The 19,068-nt window shown below is 44.9% G+C and overlaps 1 protein-coding gene across 1 annotated transcript in view; it reads left to right on the plus strand.

Moving 5' to 3' along the window:
- The window catches only part of RAB31 (RAB31, member RAS oncogene family), a 105,819-nt gene that overhangs the window by 67,927 nt on the left and 18,824 nt on the right, over positions 1-19,068 (plus strand). The window lies entirely within an intron of this gene.

Genomic DNA, 19,068 nt, shown 5'->3' on the forward strand with positions numbered 1-19,068 from the left:
TATGCTTTACACAGCGTATAAGGGTGATGTCACAGCACAACGGGAATCTAACAGGGGAAGAGGTGAAAGTAATCCTCCTCCTCCCACGACCACGCCGGCAAGGACAGGACGCTTTAAAGACGTGTTGTTGATGGAGGACATGCGGACCTTTTTAAGTCCTACGCATCGCCACAGCCCTTCGGGATCCACCCTCAGAGAACGACTCGACCGACAGGTAGCAGACTACCTCGCCAGTGGCATACACATGACCTATGGGGCTCCGGTGCGAAAATTGATCCGTGGCCCCCCCCCGCACGCTTACTCTGCGCAGGCCGGGGCCACAACACATGGCGGCGGGCACCTGGTCGCAGGGGTTGCGACCCCTGCGACCGCGGTATGTACACCAGTGCATGCAGATGCACACACTTAACCCCTTAAGGACCAAACTTCTGTAATAAAAGGGAATCATGACATGTCACACATGTCATGTGTCCTTAAGGGGTTAAAGGACCACTACAGACACCCAGATCACATCAGCTCAATGAAGTGGTCTGGGTGTCAGGTCCCTCTAGTTTTAACCCTGCAGCTAAAAGCATAGCAGTTTCAGAGAAACTGCTATGTTTCACTGAGGGTTAATCCAGCCTCTAGCGGCTGTCTCACTGACAGCCGCTAGAGGAGCTTCCGCGATTCTAAGACACAACGTCCATAGGAAAGCATTGAGTAATGCTTTCCTATGGGCGGTTTGAATGCACGCACGGCTCTTGCCGTGCATGCGCATTCGGAGCTGAGCGGCGGAGGGATCCCCAGCGCCAAGGGAGTCCGGCGCTGGAGAAAGGTAAGTGCTGAAGACACACACACACTCTCACGAACAGACGCATACACACTAGCTAACAGACACACACATTTATTGACAGAGACACACTCAGCGACAGACATACATACACACTCACTTACAAGACAAACACACACTCACTAACAGACATCAAACAGACTCACTAACACAAACACACTCAGTAACAGACACACAGTAACACACTCACTAGCAGACACACACTCACTGACAGTAACACTAACACACACACTAACACTCACAGTAACACTAACACACACAGTAACACTAACACACACACACACACACTAACACTCACAGTAACACTAACACACACACTAACACTCACAGTAACACTAACACACATATTAACACTCAGAGTAACACTAACACACACACACACTAACACACACACACACACACTAACACTCAGAGTAACACTAACACACACACACACTAACACTCAGAGTAACACTAACACACACACACTAACACTCAGAGTAACACTAACACTAACACACACACACTAACACTCACAGTAACACACACACACTAACACTCACAGTAACACACACACACTAACACTCACAGTAACACACACACACACTAACACTCACAGTAACACACACACTAACACATTTTTTTTGTTTAATCCCCCCAGCCTCCTTACCTTTTGGAGTGCTGAGGGGATTCCCTGGGGTCCAGTGGTGCTGCTAGGCTCCTGGGGGCCGGTCACCCGGCGGGCAGTCAGGCTGGCGGGCGCGTGAGGGAGCACTCTCAGGGCCGGCCTTAGGGGTGTGTGAGCTGTGCGGCCGCACAGGGCGCCATGGCAACAGGGGCGCCGAGCGGCCGACACAGCTCGCACTCAGTCACTCACAGGCCGGCCCGAGTCATGTGCGGAGCAAGTCAAGTGCATTGTGCTGTGCACTTGACTTGCACATTATGAAGAGAGCAGCGGCCGGGTGAGAGAGGAGGTCAGGAGCACGGAGGAAGAGCATGCTCCGCCTCCACAGTCATTCGCGGAAGGATCCGCACAGTGAGTGTGAGGGAGGAGGTCAGTGCTGGTATCAAGGTCGGCAGACTGGGACACTGTCAGGAGGGTCCAGGGAGCAGCAAGATTTAATGTGAGTCTGCTTAATCTTGTTATAACTATTGTTTTTCTTTTATTAAATAGATTGTTGTTTTTGTGTGTGGGGGGTTTGCAGAACGGGAGCAGAGGTTTTCTGGCTGGGATTTTGGGGAAGGGGTTTTGTAGAAGGGGAGGGGTTTTGGTTTAGGGAGGAGCAGAGGTTTTATAGAAGAGGTTAGGGTTTTGGTGTAGGAAAGGGGTTTTGTAGAAGAGGGGGCAGGCTTTCTGGTGAAGTGGCAGGGGAAAGGATTTTGTGGAGGGGGCATGGGTTTTGTTGAAGGGGAAGCAGGGGGTTTGTAGAGGGAACAGGGGCTTAGTATAAGGGGGCAGGGGCTTAGTATAAGAGGGGCAGGGGCTTAGTATAAGGGGGGCAGGGGCTTAGTATAAGGGGGGCAGGGGCTTAGGATAAGGGGGGCAGGGGCTTAGGATAAGGGGGGCAGGGGCTTAGTATAAGGGGGGCAGGGGCTTAGTATAAGGGGGCAGGGTTTAGTATAAGGGGGCAGGGGTTTAGTATAAGGGGGACAGGGGTTTAGTATAAGGGGGACAGGGGTTTAGTATAAGGGGGACAGGGGTTTAGTATAAGGGGGACAGGGGTTTAGTATAAGGGGGGCAGGGGTTTAGTATGAAGGGGAGCAGGGGTTTAGTATGAAGGGGAGCAGGGGTTTAGTAGAAGGGGAGCAGGGGTTTAGTAGAAGGGGAGCAGGGGTTTATGTAGAATGAGTACAGGGCTTTTGTAGAGGATGGCAGGGGTTTTGGTGGAGGGGGAAGGTTTTAGTGATATTATGTGTACATTGCTGTATAGTTGATATATATATATATATATATATATATATATATAATGATAGCATGTGTTTTGTTAAAGGGGGAGAAAAAACTTTGTAGAAGGGTGGGCAGGGGTTGTATTAAAGGGAGAGCAGGGTTTTGTAGACGGGGCAGGTGTTTTGTAAAAAGGAGGGCAGGGTTTTTGTAGAAAGGGAGGCGGGGGTTTTGTGGAAGGGTTTTGTAGTAGGCGGGGCAGGGGTTTTGCTGAAGGGGGGGGCGCCATATGTTGGGCTCGCACAGGGCGTCTGATCACCTAAGGCCGGCCCTGAGCACTCTCCCCTGAGTGCTTCCTCTTCAGCTCCCTAGCGCGCCGCGTACTGATACCAGCGCCGGAAGATGACGTCATTGTCCGGCTACGGTATCAGTGCGGTGCGCGAGGGAGCTGAAGAGGAAGCACTCAGGGGAGAGTGCTCCCTCGCGCGCCCGCCAGCCTGACTGCCCGTCGGGTGTAAGCAGGGCCAGCCTCGGGGGGCCCGGAAGTGGCCGGCTCCTGGGCCCCTTAGGAGAAGAGGCTGGCCCAGAGCGTACATACCGGGTCACAGGGGCGGCCGGGCCCCCTGGTGGGCCGGGCCCGGTCGCAGCCGCGACCCCTGCGACCCTGGTATGTACGCCACTGTACCTCGCCTTAACTGCAGATATCGACACTCTGAGGAGCGATGAACCCCTTGACTACTGGGTGTGCAGGCTTGACCTGTGGCCTGAGCTATCCCAATTTGCGATAGAACTTCTGGCCTGCCCCGCTTCAAGTGTCCTGTCAGAAAGGACCTTCAGTGCAGCAGGAGGTATTGTCACTGAGAAGAGAAGTCTCCTAGGTCAAAAAAGTCTAGATTACCTCACCTTTATTAAGATGAATGAGGGATGGATCCCAAAGGGACTGACAGTGGGCGATACATTCGACTAAAAAAGGCCTGATGAGATGAGCTGCCTTGGCCCACACGCTGCTGTATTTTCGCTCTGAATGCCGGTTGACTTGCGTGACTTATCCGCCACCAACTAGGGTTCAAGCCGCAATATTTTAGGGCACTTTCTGCCTGGGAAACAAACATCAATTTTTCTGGCCGCTGCTACAGCAGCGGCTGCAACAATACCTAATTTTTCAGGCATGTGTACATGCCTAATTTTTCGGGCCTCTGGTGCTGCACTGTGGCTTCAAAAAACAAACCAAAAAAAGGCACATAATCAGGGATTAAACTGATAGGAATAGTACTACTTAACACACCACTTCTATCTGGTGGCACATTAGATTGCACACGCAGTGCCCCAAATTTGAAGTAGGAGGACCGACCAAGCATCTTTTTCCATCTCCCGGTTCCTAAAATCGATGCCATATACACGTCCCCTGATAGGGCGCCAGCTCGTTATTCTCTTGGGCGCCGGCTCTTTATTCTTTTTTTCACTTCACTAGGGACACTTTACTGCACTATGGGCACTTAGACCCACTCTTTGTCTTGCACAGTGTTATTCCTAGCCAGCATCTGTGATGGGAAATCAGGCAGTCATCTAAACGTTTAGATTGAGCTTTAGCTTAGAACACCCTTGAAGGTGTTTAAGGAGATTAGGGCTAGTTTAGAGGATTCTTCTTAGACCTCTCTGAGTCTTTAGAGCCCTTCTACCTATCCAGCATTTCTGGAAACTAGCTAAGACAAAGGGTGGCTGTGTGTCTGTGATACATTTAACTTTATATCAGCTTATTGACACTTTTTATGACAGCATCACTCCGGTCTCCATACTCTCTGCCTATACCCATCTATTTAGAGGGAATTTCCTTGCCCCTGGCAATATTAAATAATAGGTAATAGTATTACCATTATTACACAATTAGCCACTATAGGGGAATGAGTATAGTATCCCTTTGTTATTTATAAATGATACAATAAAGACTTTTGTCCATTACTCAATTTACTTTAACAAGCGGTACTAACCACGGTATTAGGAAGCATTACTCTGCTTTCCCTTTCTCCCTCTATTATACACCTATGCTCACTAGGATTTGTAGGTATCACTTTATTATAGTTGTCTAACCTTTTCCTATGCCATTTTTAGATCTCCTTCTTGGGAGATTTTTTCTTTTTTCAGTTTATTAGCATACCTGGGTACTAGCCCTCGGTGGGGCTGGCACCACCACTTGACCACATCTCCTCGTTTCCTCCACTCATACCGCTTTTTCCATCTTTGAAGGGGTTTGGCGAAACAAGGAAATAGTCCTCTACTCGTAACAGGGATTAAACTGGTAAGAATAGTACTACTTAACACACCTTATAATAACGCAGAGAGAGGAGTCTGAAGAAGAGGAGTCAGAAGAGGAAGGTGGCTTTGAGGAGGTGGAAGACCAAACACAGCAGGCGTCCCAGGGCTTGGCTTGTTGTCACCTTTCGGGGACCCTTGGTGTTGTATGTGGCTGGGTGGAGGAAGAGACCTTCAATGACATCAGTGAGGACAAGGAACGGACATGGCTAGCTTGGTATCCAACCTTGTGCAAATGGACTGTTTGCGGTTGTTTGCGGTGCGTTAAACGGGGAGTTTGGTCTGTCACTGTAAAGCGGGCGTAACCTTTACACTACCTGATCGATACAACATCATACAGTAGGTCCCCCGCTCATTATTTTTATGGCCCCCACCCACCGCTCACAGGTTGGGGCGGGCAGGAGGACAGTAGGTCCCCCCCCCATTGTGATCTATGGCCCCCACCCACCGTGCAGGGGTGGGGGCCAGGGGGAGGACAGTAGGTCCCCCCCCCCCCTATCCTTATTTACTGAATATTCCCCTGTATAACAATGTTTGGCATTTAGTGAATATTCCCTATTCTGCTCTGTGTCAGTGTGTATCAGGGATCTTTACGATAGGTGTCAATCCAAATCTGCCAAGTGACCCTATGTAGGGGGAACAGTCCCTATTCTGCTCTGTCATTGTGTATCAGGGTCTCTGAGGACAGGTGTCAATCCATATCTGCCAAGTGACCCTATGTAGGGGGAACAGTCCCTATTCTGCTCTGTGTCAGTGTGTATCAGGGTCCCTGAGGACAGGTGTCAATCCATATCTGCCAAGTGACCCTATGTAGGGGGAACAGTCCCTATTCTGCTCCAAGCTCCTGAGGAAGTCGAAATCGACGAAACGCGTTGAGCACCCACAAGATCCCTGCACTTTCGGCACAGCAGTTTTTTCTGTCTCCTGTAAGCACTTTATTGTTCAGTATTGGTGTCCATTTTTTGAAGTTACATCAAGCACTTTGCATTGTTTGCACTTTAGCACTTGGCACCTTATTACACTTAAAGGCTTCTGTGAGTTTATAGCTGCTGTCCTTAGGGGTTCTTGGCCAATTTGGCTGTTAATATTTTATATTGTTTTTTCCTGCATATATTGCGCAGGTTATATTTTACTATTTTATTTATTGTTCCAAAATAAAGTGGATTGTTTGGATTTCCACCCATTGTTATTTCTTCATTTTTTGGCATTTATATATACTCTAGTGGTTGTGGCGCCCTGTAGTCTGGAGTTATATTCAGGCATTGTGTTTATTATGTTTAGAGGTTGGGAGTGACCTCGTGACAGTGGCCTGCCTACACTAGCTTTGTGACTTATTATCACCTCCACCACCCACCCATTTATTGTACCTATTCTGCTCTGTGTCAGTGTGTATCAGGGTCTCTGAGGACAGGTGTCAATCCATATGTCACGGTGTAAATATGTCAGGTGTCAATCCATATCCATTGTGATTTAGGAATGTTAGGCGATTTATGCCCTTTATGGATTAAAACCAGACTCTGCATCAACTGTGTAATTTTCCATGGGAGTTTTGCCATGGATCCCCCTCCGGCATGCCACAGTCCAGGTGTTAGTCCCCTTGAAACAACTTTTCCATCACTATTGTGGCCAGAAAGAGTCCCTGTGGGTTTTAAAATTCGCCTGCCTATTGAAGTTTATGGCGGTTCGCCCGGTTCGCGAACATTTGCGGAAGTTCGCGTTCGCCGCTCGCGAACCGAAAATTTCATGTTTGCGTCATCACTATTCTTAAGACTTACATTACAACCACTTATCTCTACCCCTGCAACAGCCCTGCCCCTGGCCACGCCACCATTCACACCCCTGAAATTAAAGTGCCCCTCTTTGCCCATTTCAAATGTTGGGAGTAAAAATACACTGAAAATGCGTCTTCAATATATGTGTACATTCAGTGGCGTACCGACCACGGTCGCAGGGGTCGCAGCTGTGACGGGGCCCCTCACTGCACAATGACCACCTAATGGACCCCCCCGATGGGAGGCAGAGTTCCTGTCAGATGCGGCGAGAGAGCTGTGTTCTCTCTGCTCCCTCATGCGCCATTTGCTAATGCCCGGAGCCGGAATATGACATCATATTCTAGTTCCCAACATCAGTAGACAGCCCGCAAGGGAGCAGAGCAGAGAGAACACAGCTCCCTCGCCGCGTTTGACAGGAACACTGCCGCCCGCCGCACTGAAGCCCCACTGGACAACAGGGACAGATCCAAGCAAGCTTTTCTGGTAGGGAGGCTGGGTGGAGATTTAATATTAAGAATTTGTGTGTCTGTAAGTATGTCTGAGTGTATGTGTGTCTGTGAGTGTATGTATCTGCAAGTGTATGTGTGTCTGAGTGTGTGTGTATATGTCTGAGTATGTGTATATGAGTGTATGTGTGTGTGTGTCTCTACATGTGTCTGTATGTATGAGTCTGTATGTATGTGTATCTGTTTGTCTGCATGTGTGGGGGGGGCAGGGACGTGTAGAAGATAGATGTATTTGGGGGGGGGGGGGCCAGGGCAATTTTTGCTCCGGGGCCCCTTGGTTTCTAGTTATGCCTCTGTGTACATGTGCCTTAAACCAATTTCCTTCTGACTCAATACTTTAGCAGAACAATAGCATACCGTTGTGTTCTTCAGAATCTCCAATAATGTTTTTTTCGGAGGCATATCAAACTTCTGTACAGAAATTAGCAATAATGTTGGAATACAGGCCGTCTCTGGTAAAGATGTTCATAACATTTGCAAGCAAAATGCTTAGATGGAAACCTCTGCTCTTATCTTACTTGCTTACATAATGACTAAATCATTACACTGCTCCCTTTGGTTATATACCCCTGTTATTACTATTGTCCTTTCTTTTAACAAAGGAATATTCTGTGTACTGCCAGATGACCTGACTGCTAGTATAAAGGACTAGTTGCAAAACACTAGTTGTCTAGAGCATGTCCTGCTATCTCTAATACTATCTGAGGCCAAGAGGTTAAAGGGATACTATAGTCACCTGAACAACTTTAGCTTAATGAAGCAGTTTTGGTGTATAGAACATGCCCCTGCAGCCTCACTGCTCAATCCTCTGCCATTTAGGAGTTAAATCCCTTGTTTATGAACCCTAGTCACACCTCCAGCATGTGACTTGCACAGCCTTCCATAAACACTTCCTGTAAAGAGAGCCCTATTTAGGTTTTCTTTATTGCAAGTTCTGTTTAATTAAGATTTTCTTATCCCCTGCTATGTTAATAGCTTGCTAGACCCTGCAAGAGCCTCCTGTATGTGATTAAAGTTCAATTTAGAGATTGAGATACAATTATTTAAGGTAAATTAAAATTAAGCAAATTGTAATTAATAAAATGACCTAATTATGTAAAATTATTACATAACTATATACGTAGAAATATTATATATGATACTATACTATCCAATGCTTGCACTCCAGTAAAATAATAGTTATGGCCCGGTGCTTGTCAGCAATAATAATAAATATCAAGTAGGAAAAAGCACTCCAGGGACTTCATTCAAATGGTGAAAAAAAAATAGACTTAGCTTTATTCAGCAACTGCCATGAAGAATCAACGTTTCAGTCCTATGTCAGGACTTTCGTGTATATATATATATATATATACACACACACACACACACACACACACACACACGTGTATAATATATGTATATAATTTTGTTTAATAATTTTTATTTATATATAGGTATATACACACATACACTGTCTACGTGTATTTTATATATATATATATATAAATCTGTGTATATATAGTGATATATACGTATATACTTATGTATATAGATATATATTATTATTTTGTTCTATATATTTATTTATATAATTAAATAATATATGTATTTTGATATCAATATATATATATTAATTTTAAAATACAGTTAGAATGAAATTACGCATGTATATATAATTTTTTTATCTATATATTTTTTATTTTTTTATTTTATTTTTTTAATGTATTTATATATTTTTATTATATAAATATATATAATGAAAATTATATATTTAATCACTATCATTGTACGTGTATTTTGATATTAATATGTATAATTATGTATATATTAATATTAAAATACACGTAGACAGTGTGTATATATATATATATATATATATATATATACACACACACACACACACACACATATACATATATACACTTAGATCATATATATAATAAATATATCTATGATCTAAGTATATATATTATTTAATTTTACACTGTTTTAACATATTTTATTTTTTTCAGACCGCATTGGGAGTACCTGTCATTACAGACTTCAGTTTGTGTTGTACTCCCAGAGCTGTGTGTTGTCCAGTTACTGGGGGGGAAATGGATGCCCGCTTGTTTTAAGGGTTCTAGAGTGGCTGAAGGAAGGTAACAGCAGAGGTAATCGACCGGGTTACCCGTGGTCTGCTACAGCCCAGTGGCGGATCCAGAGCCTGATCTCGGGAGGGGCACTGTCAGGGTACCTGAGGCCTCTACCTCTAGGGGAGGTAGAGACTTGGTGGTTTGCCCGTCCAGGCGAGCTGTTTCCTTCGTTCCTCGCGGTTCATCCAGTCACTTAAACACCGGCCGCGAGGAATCCACGTCCTTTTCTAGCAGGACGCTCAATACGTGACGTCATAACGCTATTGCGAGCGACCTGTCACTCAAGTGTCCGATATCCAATCGGTACTTGTCAGAGGCGTGATTACCATCCGGAGCCAGGGTATTTAAGCTTACTTCTCACTTCAGCTCATTGCCCTGTCGTGGTTCTAGCTTGTCTAGTCACTCAGTGCTCTGGTATTCTAGTTTGCTCTATTTGGTTTTGACTCGGCTTGTTGTACTACCCTGCTTCTCTGTTATCCCTTGACCTGGCTTGTCTCTCGCTTATCTGTCTTCTCGTTCCCTCGACCTCGGCTTGTCTCTGACTATTCTCTATTACTCTCGGTACGTTAGTCCGGCCATTCTAAGGCCCGGTATACGTACCTTTCCACTCTTTGTACTCTGCGTGTTGGATCCCTGTCCCGATCCTGACATTACGACAGGGCCAATGGATCCTGCAGGTACAAACAGTCTGCTTGGTTCTTCGGATCCCAGGTTTGACGCCATGGAGCATAGGATGGATCAGATGGCTTTGGCACTACAGGCACTTTTGTCTCGTGCTAGTAACCCACCTGAGGAGACACGTACTCCTTCTATTTCTCCTGCAGTCTCAGGTCTAGAGGTAGCCACTGTAGGTGCTTCTTCCCGTATTACCCCACCAGTACGTTATGGCGGGTCACCGGAGAAGTGTCGTGGCTTTCTGAACCAGATTAGCATCCATTTCGAATTACAACCCCGCTCTTATCCTACAGATAGAGCGAAGGTTGGATTTGTTATTACTTTACTCATTGAGAAAGCTCTGAGATGGGCCAATCCTTTATGGGAGAATGATAATCCACTAGTCTATAATTATAATGCCTTTGTAGCTGCGTTTAGAAGAACTTTTGACCCTCCTGGCAGAAAGGTCAATGCAGCTAGATTACTGTTGCGCCTTAGACAGGACAATCGAACACTTGTGGATTATGCACTAGAGTTCAGGTCCTTGGCGGCAGAAGTTAAGTGGAACGAACAGGCTTATATAGATGTGTTTCTGAATGGGTTATCAGATGTAATTCTTGACGAGGTCGCTACTAGAGAACTCCCTGAGAATTTGGAGGATTTAATTTCTTTTATATCTCGTATTGATGAACGCTTAAGAGAGAGGCAGAACACTCGAGATAGGACCCGTAGACCCTCCTTTAAACTAGCGCCTACCTTTCAAAATTCTGAGTTCGAGGACTTACGTATCCCTGAACCTATGCAGATAGGCAGTACTCATCTCACAGAGAGGGAGAGACAGTACAGGAGAAGGGAGGGTTTATGTATGTATTGTGGAGTCAGAGGTCATTTACGCCTAAATTGTCCCAATCGTTCGGGAAACGCTCGCACCTAAGTTTCTCTAGAGGACAGGCCTTGGGTGTTTCTACTTTGTCCTCTATTCACAACTACAAAGAGCTCAGGCTTCTGTTACCCGTTTCTTTAAAGTGGGAAAAGGGAGTAGTTAAGACTATGGCACTAATCGATTCTGGAGCTGCTGAGAGCTTTATAGATCAGGGTTTTGCTGCCAAGCATGCTATTCCATCCCAGTTAAAAGAGACACCACTGGCTGTTGAGGCCATCGATGGTAGACCGTTACTTGAGCCTGTTATTTTCCATGAGACCATACCGATTAACTTAACTGTTGGCATCCTACATAGAGAAGACATATCCTTACTGCTCATTTCTTCTCCGTCTATTTCCATAGTCCTGGGGTACTCCTGGTTGAGGAGACATAACCCTATTATTAATTGGGAATCAGGGGAGATAGTTTCGTGGGGACAGAATTGTCAAGAGAAATGCTTGCGGAAGGTCTTGCCTCTCGGATTAACCAACACATCGGCTAACTCTGACAATCCTACAGAGACACAAATTCCGCCTCAGTATCTAGATTTAAAGGCAGTATTTGACAAAAAGAAAGCCGATACCTTACCTCCACACAGGTCCTTTGATTGCAAAATTAACCTACTCCCTGGTACCATGCCCCCCAGAGGTCATGTATACCCATTATCTACGAAAGAGAACTCAGTTCTAGAGGAGTATATTCACGAGAATTTAGACAAGGGATTCATTAGGAGGTCTTCCTCCCCTGCCAGGGCTGGATTTTTTTTTGTTAAAAAGAAGGATGGTTCTTTGAGACCTTGTATTGATTATCGAGGCCTAAATAAGATAACCATTAAAAATGCCTACCCGATTCCCTTGATCACCGAACTCTTCGATCGTTTGAAGGGTTCTACAATTTTCACCAAGTTAGACCTCAGAGGGGCATATAACTTGGTGAGAATCCAGCAGGGACATGAGTGGATGACGGCATTCAATACTCGCTATGGCCACTATGAATATACGGTTATGCCTTTTGGGTTATGCAATGCACCAGCTGTATTCCAAGATCTGATAAATGAGGTTCTTAGGGAATTTCAGCAAGAATGCGTCATTGTGTACCTAGATGATATACTTATACATTCTAGTGAGATTGAGACGCATCACAAGCAAGTCAGGAGGGTTTTGCACAAGCTTCTTCAGCATGGCTTGTACTGCAAGTTGGAGAAATGTAGCTTTGATCAAACCCAGGTAACCTTTCTTGGCTATGTGATCTCTGGGGAGGGATTCAAGATGGACCCGGATAAACTCCAGTCCATTCTAGAGTGGCCTTTACCCAAAGGACTTAAAGCCGTACAGAGATTTATTGGTTTTTCTAATTATTATAGGCGCTTTATTAAGGGATATTCTTCAATTATCGCACCTATCACTAATATGACCAAACAGGGGGCTGATACTAAGAATTGGACTACTGAAGCTCTTCTTGCGTTCAAAACTCTCAAGGAGCTTTTCGCTTCCGCTCCAATTTTAGTTCACCCCGACACTTCCCTGCCTTTTCTACTTGAGGTAGACGCATCAGAGACTGGTTTAGGTGCTGTCCTATCTCAAAGGTTGGGTGTTGACAAACCATTACATCCATGTGGATTTTTCTCTAAAAAATTGTCCGGCACTGAGAGCAGATATGACATTGGTGACAGAGAATTACTGGCGGTTATCAAGGCTTTGAAAGAGTGGAGACATTTATTGGAAGGTACTTTACATCCTGTTACCATTCTAACAGACCACAAAAATTTGTCTTATATCGGAGAGGCCAAGCGTTTGTCCTCCAGGCAGGCTCGTTGGTCGTTGTTTCTTACCCATTTCAATTACGTTCTGACGTACAGACCTGGCTCAAAGAATTCTAAAGCCGATGCGCTATCTCGCCAATTTGAGCCTTCTGCTTCAGTTGAACCACTTGTGTCCTCCATTGTACCTAAATGCAATATTATTGCTAATACCAGTCTTAAAATTCATTCTCCGCTACTTGACCAGATCTTGAAGTCACAACATCTAGCTCCCGGAGACACTCCTGAGGGAAGAAACTTTGTTCCTCCTGAACTTCAACTGGAACTCTTACAATGTTTTCACGAAAGTAAAATAGCTGGTCATCCTGGTATTCGCAAGACATACTCTCTGATATCCAAGGATTTCTGGTGGCCTTCACTTCGAAAAGATATTGAGGAGTTCGTCGCAGCTTGTGAGACTTGTGCCAAGACTAAACTACCTCATGCTTCTCCATGTGGCCTGTTACACCCCTTGGACATTCCTGAGAAACCTTGGTCCTGTTTGTCCATAGACTTTATCGTTGATTTACCTGCTTCCAAGAGACAGACTGTTATTCTCACGGTGGTGGATAGATTTACTAAGATGGCTCATTTCGTGCCATTACCTAAACTTCCGACTTCTCCTGAATTGGCGGAGATTTTTGCAAGAGAAGTTTTTCGCCTCCATGGGATTCCTTCGGAGATTGTTTCTGATAGAGGTTCTCAATTTGTCTCACGTTTTTGGAGATCCTTTTGTTCTCAAATGGGTATCAAATTGAACTTCTCCTCTGCCTATCACCCTCAGTCTAACGGAGCTGCTGAACGTACCAATCAAAAGATCGAACAGTATCTGCGATGCTTTGTTTCCGAACACCAGGACGATTGGGTCGGTCTGATTCCTTGGGCGGAGTTCGCACACAATAACCTTGTTTGTGATTCAACTCGCTCTAGCCCTTTCTTCATGAACTATGGCTTTCATCCTTCGATTTTTCCTTCGGTTTCCTCTTCTCAGGGGATACCGTCGGTTGATGATCATGTCGCCAACCTGAAGAAATTATGGGATCAGACTCGGCAAATTCTGTTACATAGTTCTTCATTGTTCAAGAAACACGCTGACAAGCATAGAAGAGCGGCTCCTGTTTTTGTTCCTGGGGATAGGGTATGGTTGAGTACTAAGAATATTCGCCTAAAAGTTCCATCTATGAAATTTGCTCCCCGCTACATAGGTCCTTACAGGGTTCTCACTCGTATCAACCCGGTTGCGTATCGCCTTGCTCTGCCACCTGCCTTACGCATTCCTGACTCTTTTCATGTCTCCTTGTTGAAACCCCTTATTTGCAACAAATTCTCCTCTAAGGTCTCCTCGCCTCGTCCTGTTCAGGTGGAGGGTCGGGAGGAGTACGAGGTCAGCTCCATCATTGATTCCAGAATTTCAAGGGGGAAATTGCAATATCTGGTCAACTGGAGGGGATATGGTCCTGAGGAGAGGAGTTGGGTACCTCAGGAGGACGTTCATGCTTCTCGCCTTCGCAGAGCATTTCACCTCCGCTTCCCATCTCGCCCCGGTTCCTTCCGCCCGGTGGGCGTATCTGAGAGGGGGGGTACTGTCAGGGTACCTGAGGCCTCTACCTCTAGGGGAGGTAGAGACTTGGTGGTTTGCCCGTCCAGGCGAGCTGTTTCCTTCGTTCCTCGCGGTTCATCCAGTCACTTAAACACCGGCCGCGAGGAATCCACGTCCTTTTCTAGCAGGACGCTCAATACGTGACGTCATAACGCTATTGCGAGCGACCTGTCACTCAAGTGTCCGATATCCAATCGGTACTTGTCAGAGGCGTGATTACCATCCGGAGCCAGGGTATTTAAGCTTACTTCTCACTTCAGCTCATTGCCCTGTCGTGGTTCTAGCTTGTCTAGTCACTCAGTGCTCTGGTATTCTAGTTTGCTCTATTTGGTTTTGACTCGGCTTGTTGTACTACCCTGCTTCTCTGTTATCCCTTGACCTGGCTTGTCTCTCGCTTATCTGTCTTCTCGTTCCCTCGACCTCGGCTTGTCTCTGACTATTCTCTATTACTCTCGGTACGTTAGTCCGGCCATTCTAAGGCCCGGTATACGTACCTTTCCACTCTTTGTACTCTGCGTGTTGGATCCCTGTCCCGATCCTGACAGGCACTTATAGATTATTTAAAAAAAAATAATAATAATCCTGGCACAATAACTACTACAGCTCAGTGTAGTAGTTATGGTGCCAGTAGTGCCAGGATCCCACCCCAGAGTAAGTAGTCATACCGTTTAAGAACAGTTTGACAACTTACCTGGGGTCTGCTGGGATATAGGGCATAGGAGAAGTGGTGTGTGTTAGGGGTGAAGTGTGTGTGAAAGGTGCAGTGTGTTTGTGAGCAGTGAAGTTAGTGTGAGTGCGTAAGGGCGGCAGTGTGTGTGTGAGGGTGGCAGTGTGTGTACGGGGGCACTGTATGTCTGTGTGGAGCAGTGTGTGTATGGGGGGGCACTATGGGGCAGTGTGTGTGTGTGTGTGTGGAAATGTGTGTATGGGGGGCAGCAGTGTGTGTAGGGCACTGTATGTGTCTGTGTGTGTATGGGTGTGCAGTGTGTGCAGGGCAGTATGTGTATGGGGCAGTGTAATGATATTGATGTTACAAAGTTTTGGAGTCCAGTAGCCAGATCAGCAATGTTTTCTGCCAGAGGTAGCCACTCGTTACCCAGGTGGTTGAGCCCCTGAGCGGCCTTCTGGTCTTAAGCAGAGTTGGGAGACTGGAACAGAGAGATGATAATCGTAGTGAGGCAAGCCGAGGTCAGTGGGAAGGAGAAGCAGCAAAGTCAAAACGGTCCAAAATCAGCAACAGGTAGGAGAAACAGGAACAAGCTTGATTAGAGAGTACAGGAACCACAATAATCTGGCAAAGGTACAGAGACAGGAAGTGGCTTTTATAGGCCAAGAACCAGACACATGACCAGACACAGCTGAAGAGACTTGTCACTGATACCAATGCTTATAGAGTCAAGGTTACCAGATCTCAGGTACATTTGCAAAAGGCAGGCTGGTGTACTGGTAAGGAAGAGGTTTAGCAGCATGTAAACCAGGGTTCGAAACCCAGCAGAGTCAGTTCCTCAAAATTACTCCCACCTCTACAGGCGCAGCCTCTGGATGCCCTATTTCCTGGTTTAGCAGGGTACTGTGCATGGAAAGACTGAAGAAGATCAGGAGCATGAATATTGTCCACTGGTTCCCATGATCTTTCCTCTTCACCATAGCCTTTCCAATGAACCAAATATTGAAGCTTGTTGCGGAATATCCTGGAGTCAAGAATTTTTTCCACCTCGTATTCATCTTCACCATCCACGAGGACTGGTGGTGGGGCAGGCAGGGCTCGACCAGGGAAAGTATTTTCATGAAAAGGTTTAAGCAGTGCAACGTGAAACACCGGATGTATTTTCATGGAATCTGGAAGTTGCAGACGGAAGGTGACAGCGATGATCTCAAAAGGTCCCATGAACTTTTGACCCAATTTATGAGAAGGAATCCTAAGCTTAAGATTCTTTGTTGACAGCCAAACCTTGTCACCAACATGAAACTGGGGCCTCCTTTCTATGCCTATCAGCAGCTCTTTTGTAACATTCCTGAGGCTCCGAAAGAGTCTTCTTCAACAGTTCTTGGGAATCTCGTAAGGCGGTTAGCCGGTCAGTGACTGCAGGAATGGAAGTAGTAATTGGGAGACTCACTAGAAAGGTTGGATGGTAACCATAATTAGCAAAAAATGGGCTCAGAGAAGTGGAGCAGTGTTGGGCATTGTTATAGGCAAATTCCGCCGTGGGTAGAAAATCCAGCCAGTCATCCTGCAGGTAACTAATATAGCACCGCAAATATTGTTCTAAAGTCTGGTTGGTTCGCTCAGTCTGTCCATTACTTTGTGGATGAAAAGCTGACGACAGATTTACATTAATACCTAGAATAGAACAAAAATATTTCCAAAAATGAGATGTAAACTGCACTCCCCTGTCAGAAATTACTTCATCAGGCACTCCATGCAAGCAAAATATTTCCCGAATAACTAGGTCAGCAGTCTGTTTAGCTGAAGGGAGACCATGAGCTGGTATGAAATGACTCATCTTAGTTAACCGGTCCACAACAACAAGAATGGTAGTGTGTTCCTTAGAGGGAGGTAGTTCCACAATAAAGTCCATGGAGATAGATCCCCAGGGACGATGAGGAATAGGAAGAGGCTGAAGCATGCCAACAGGGGATGAGTCTTATGTCTGGCACATACATCACAAGAGGACACATACTTCTTAACATCCTCATAATATTTAGGCCACCAAAAGGATCGGGTAAGTAGTTCTTGTGTCTTTCGGATTCCTGGATGACCTGCTGGTTTTGAGTCATGGTAGAGACGTAAAACGTATTGTGTATGGGGGCAGTGTGTGTATGGGGTCAGTGTGTGTAGGTGGGGGCAGTGTTTGTGTATGGGGGCAGTGTGTGTATGGGGTCAGTGTGTGTAAGGGGTAAGTGTGTGTAGTGTGTGTATGTGGGACAGTGTTTGTATGTGGGGCAGTGTGTGTATGGGGGGGGGGGAGGAGGGAAGGGAGGCTTTTTAATAAATAAAAAAAAAAATTGTATATAATAAATATATTTATATTTGCACATGCAGATTCCTGCCAGCACGTAAACTTCAAATCACTGAGGTGGTCAAGTTGGTTGGAGTAACCCATTAAGGATTCAATTCTTCTGATCTATACCATGGAAATTGGATCAAAGGAATATAGGGTGTTTGCAATTCAGCAGTTTGTGCATAGCAGAATTAGTTAACAAATATAAAGCTGACTTTAATAGAAAAATAGATTTGCAATCACTATTGAAATATTCAAATATGCCTTTTTTTTTTAAATTGCCAAATGACAACAGTTCTTACAGTATGTAGTCATCATTCAGCTGCCTTTCATTGTTTAGTGAATAGATCATATATGTTTGATTTTGCTCATTGCAAATGGTCCTTGGATTGTAGATTTCAATTGATTTCTAACTACACCCAATATAACTAGGGATGATTTCACTTTAAAAAAAAAATGTACATTTCAAATGCAAGCCATACTGGAATACATATCTAAAAACTGTTCTATATTTGGTCATCAAGGTGGAACATTTGTGTTCAGCACTGTCTTGACAATCTTGCATCCTCTTATCTCACTTCTCATCTTACAAGATCTCATACTGAAACTAATATGTGCACCTGGAAGCCAACTTTCCAATTTCCAAGCAATTCCTGGTATTGAATAGTTATTCTACATATATGTACTAATAATATCAGACCATGTCATATTAATTTCATCATGTGATGCCATATTTAAAGTATGAATGCTTTGTATTACTATTTCAAATCCCTAAATACTTGAAATCTCCTCCAAAACCTGTGTAGTGTGCTCAATGTGACTCCTCACATATCCTATTACCTCTGAACTACCTCTGCCACTTTATGGAACAATACATAAAGGATATGAGTTAAGCTACTACCTTCTACATAGCAGCTTTTGATCTACCAATCCACCCACCCGTTTTTCCGCTGATCCATCAATCCTGGATACCACTGTTGCTTCATGTAATAAGTTTATATTTGAACTCTTTGCCATCTTTGATAGATGTTATTTTGTTCATTGTGACTTTTAATATAAAGAATAATGTATAGTTAGAGTACTTTCAAAGTTACAAATACAAATGGACAGACAATAAACTTTAATTTGCAGTATTAATATATATCAATATGCATAGGACAATATATATTATAAGCAGCATGTTTTAGTGTTAAAGCATCAACCTAATCTGTGGAACTAGCAAAGTGAATGTGAAATATGTGGGACATAACAGAGTACGTATGGATGAAGCAACCAAAGATGCTGTTCACAAGAACTTACGAGTCTGTTTGGGGGGCAATTAGAGACAGAAATTGAATGTGTGTTTATGATGTTTGGTCCAAACATACAGAATTACAAGTAAGCCAGAATTTCACGAAATTCAGATATTTGTCAAGTGCAGGAGGATGAAACCTGGTTTTGTGTGGTGATGATGTAGTTCTTTATCTTTAGTTTCTTTTCTAAAGTGTGGAAGGTTGGTTACAGGTGAGTAGAACAAATTAAAGGGGAGGGGGGGGGGGCTAGATGGTTGTTTTAACACCTTAGTGTTAAAACAACCATCTAGCTCCCCCTCCCCTCCCCCCCCCCTTGCCTCCCTAAATATAGTAACATTTTACTTTTATTCCAGTCTGCTGTTGGCTCTGCCGCTGATCTGCCTTTTTGTCTGACATCATCAG

The sequence above is a fragment of the Pelobates fuscus genome, chromosome 4 (assembly GCF_036172605.1).
Source record: "Pelobates fuscus isolate aPelFus1 chromosome 4, aPelFus1.pri, whole genome shotgun sequence".
Lineage (NCBI taxonomy): Eukaryota > Metazoa > Chordata > Amphibia > Anura > Pelobatidae > Pelobates > Pelobates fuscus.